At 41.7% G+C, this 3633-nt stretch overlaps 1 non-coding gene across 1 annotated transcript; it reads left to right on the forward strand.

Moving 5' to 3' along the window:
* Nucleotides 1-2333: 2333 nt before the first annotated feature.
* LOC141715359 (small nucleolar RNA R71) lies at nucleotides 2334-2440 on the forward strand. The gene has a single exon (XR_012572125.1). It is a non-coding gene; the product is annotated as a small nucleolar RNA R71 (small nucleolar RNA).
* The last annotated feature ends 1193 nt before the right edge of the window (nucleotides 2441-3633 follow it).

The raw sequence follows: 3633 nt of genomic DNA on the forward strand, positions 1-3633 counted from the left end.
AAATGGAAGAGGGAAGTGATCCTTCCTTGTGACTTTGTTCAATTTTCTATAATCCATGCATACTCTCCATCCTGTAACTGTTAGAGTGGGGATGAGCTCATTCTTTTCATTTGCGACCACAGTGATACCTCCTTTCTTAGGTACACATTGTACGGGGCTCACCCACGAGCTGTCAGAAATCGAATAAATGATGCATGCATCCAGCCATTTCAGAATTTCTTTCTTCACCACCTCCTTCATGATGGGATTCAGTCTTCACTGCTGTTCCACAGTTGGCTTACTACCTTTCTCTAGCAAAATTTTATGCATACAATATGAAGGACTTATCCCCTTGATGTCTGCTATGGTCCATCCAATAGCCGATTTGAATTCTCTCAAAATCCTTAAGAGCTTGTCTTCCTCGCTACCTGAAAGGTCAGATGAAATAATAACAGGTAACGTAGATGAATCACCTAAAAAAGCATACCTCAAGTGTTCAGGTAATGGCTTGAGCTCCATGGTAGGTGCTTCCTCTATTGATGGTTTGAGCTTTCCTTCAGCATTTTTAAGGTCAGAAGTACCAAGAGATTCAAACGGCATGTCCAGCTTTCGCTTCCAGGGAGAAGCGTTCAGATATTGTAATTGCTCGTTGCCATCTTCATCATCGTTGTCAAAATCCTCCACTATGGCCTTTTCCAATGCATCAGACATTAACATGCAATCGAGTTCCGAAGTAACCGCAGAATCAATCACATCCACTTTTAAGCACTCCTCATCTTCTGTAGGGAATTTCATTGCCTTGAATACGTTGAAGGTCACATCCTGATCTTGTACCCGCATAGTAAGTTCACCTTTTTACACATCTATCAAGGTACGGCCAGTAGCCAAGAAAGGCATTCCCAAGATTATGGGAATCTTCTTATCTTCCTCAAAATCCAGAATAACAAAATCTGCAGGAAAGAAGAGCTTATCCACCTTGACGAGCACATCCTCCACTATGCCCCTTGGGTAAGTAATGGAACGATCAGCCAATTGTAGAGACATGTATGTGGGTTTTGGATCAGGCAGATCCAGCTTTTTAAAGATCGACAACGGCATCAGATTAATGCTTGCTCCCAAATCACAAAGGCACTTGTCAAAGGTCAGATTGCCAATGGTGCAAGGAATGGTGAAGCTTCCTGGATCTTTCAGTTTTGGTGGTAACTTTTGCTGCAGAACAGCGTTGCATTCTTCCGTGAGAGCAACGGTGTCAAGGTCATCTAGTTTCACCTTCCTTGAAAGAATACTCTTCATAAACTTTGCATAACTAGGCATTTGCTCCAGAGCCTCAGCGAAAGGTATATTGATGTGAAGTTTCTTGAACACCTCCAGAAACTTCCCGAACTGTCTATCCAGCTTTTGTTGCTGCAATCTTTTAGGAAAAGGTGGTGGAGGATAGAGTTGTTTCTCCCCTGTATTAGCCTCAGGCAGAGTGTGTTCAACAGTAGTCTTCCTTGGTTCTGCCGCTTTCTCCTTTTGCTTAGATTCTTCATCTCTAATTTCAGCTTCTACTTCTTTTGCCTTTTCAGCATCAGTAACTTTTCCAGACCTTAAGGTAATAGCCTTGACTTGCTCTTTAGCTTCCTTCCTGCCTGGTACTTCCGTGTCACTGGGAAGGGTGCCAGGTTGACGATTGAGCACTGCATTGGCTAATTGACCGATTTGATTTTCCAAGGTCTTGATAGAAACCGCCTGACTCTTGCATAACAGCTTAAGTTCCTCAAAATCAGCACTAGTAGGTGCAGCTGTACTTCCCTGTTGAGGATATGCTTGCCTTGTAGCATACTGCTGTGGTTGCTGGAATCCAGGTGGGTTAAACTGTTTACTCACTCTTTGCTGATATGGTGGCTGAATAGCATTCTGATTATTCCCCCAGCTGAAACTTGGATGATTTCTGTTGTTAGGATGATAAGTCGCTGGCACAGGCTGCTGTTGTCGCTGATAATTATTCACATACTGAACAGATTCGTTGACAAGAGAACTACTGATCCGTAGCATGAGAACCTGCACAAAGCTCACAAACCATAGCTATTTGATTAACTCCATATGTAGCCAGAGAATCAACCTTCATTGATAGCGCTTGGAGCTGGGCTGTAATAGCGGTGGCTGCATCAACTTCCAGAATACCTGCTACCTTGCCTGATGTCATCCTCTGAGTTGGGTTTTGATGCTCATTTGCAGCCATCGTCTCTATAAGATTATACGCCTCAGTATAGCTTTTAGCCCATAAGGCGCCTCCAGCTGCTGCATCGAGCATGGGCCGAGATTGGGCCCCCAAACCATTATAGAAACCCATGATCACCATCCAATCCGGCATTCCATGATGTGGACATTTTCTCAACATTTCCTTGTAGCGTTCCCAAGCCTCACACATAGATTCTATAGGTTGCTGCGCAAACTGAGTAAGAGCACTCCTCATAGCAGCAGTCTTTGCCATCGGATAGAATTTCACCAGAAACTTTTGCGCAAGATCTTGCCACGTAGTGATGGACCCAGCTGGTTCAGAATGTAACCAGTCTTTAGCCTTGTCCCTCAGTGAGAATGGGAAAAGCCTCAACTTGATAGCCTCATCAGTCACGCCATTATACTTAAAAGTGCTACAGATCTCGATAAAATTCCTTATGTGTATGTTGGGGTCTTCAGTTGCCGCTCCTCCAAAAGAAACAGAATTCTGCACCATCTGAATAGTGCCCGGCTTGATTTCAAAGGTGTTAGCTTGAATAGCCGGATGAAGGATGCTTGACTAAATATCATCAATTTTAGGCTGAGAAAAATCCATAAGAGCTGGATCAGCTTGAACAATACGATCTCCCATGTTTACTGGTTCTTTTCGCTCAGTTCCTGAATCCGAATCCTCAAAATCTAACTTCTCCGGAATATCAAGAACTTTGTCTGTCTCCTCAGCTGTATCTAAAGTCCTCTTGCGAGCACGAGAACGAGTTTGCATAAACGCTTGCTAAAGTACCTGAAACACAACCGAAAACAATAATTAACTACTACGTCCTAATCACTGAGTCCTAATGACCAATGATGGTAAGTACATAAACTAAACAAATACGCCGAGTCCCCGGCAGCGGCGCCAAAAACTTGTTAGGGCGAAAACACGCGCTAATATTCACGCAAGTATACGCGTTCGTAAGTAATATAGAATACTTTCTAGTTCGTTCCCACAGAGACTCAAACTAAATTATTATCTAATTAAACTCACTCACCAATGTATGATTACTTCTCAATGTTAAGACACTAACACTTAAGATTGTTGATTAAATATTAACTACAATTAACTACTTAATTAATCACTTACTTAACACTTCAAATTATCAATAATAAAACACTCATGAGATCACAACTTCATTACTACTTCCTTCAATAGTCATTGTTATTACCTTTAGCATGTGACAGTGATGATATTAATCGAATAACACGAAACTGATAAAAGCCAACTTTCATTGTACTAATACCATTCTACCAAACATCCACAATTAAGATAGAAGTTGAATAGTCATCAATTATGTTGAGTTCCTATATGTCTACAGAAATTGACAACACAACGATTTAAGCACAAGTTATTCCTTTTGATTACATAGGGCAAATAAAACTGTTAGAGTTACCCAC

The sequence above is a fragment of the Apium graveolens genome, chromosome 3 (assembly GCF_009905375.1).
Source record: "Apium graveolens cultivar Ventura chromosome 3, ASM990537v1, whole genome shotgun sequence".
NCBI classification, from domain to species: Eukaryota; Viridiplantae; Streptophyta; class Magnoliopsida; order Apiales; family Apiaceae; genus Apium; species Apium graveolens.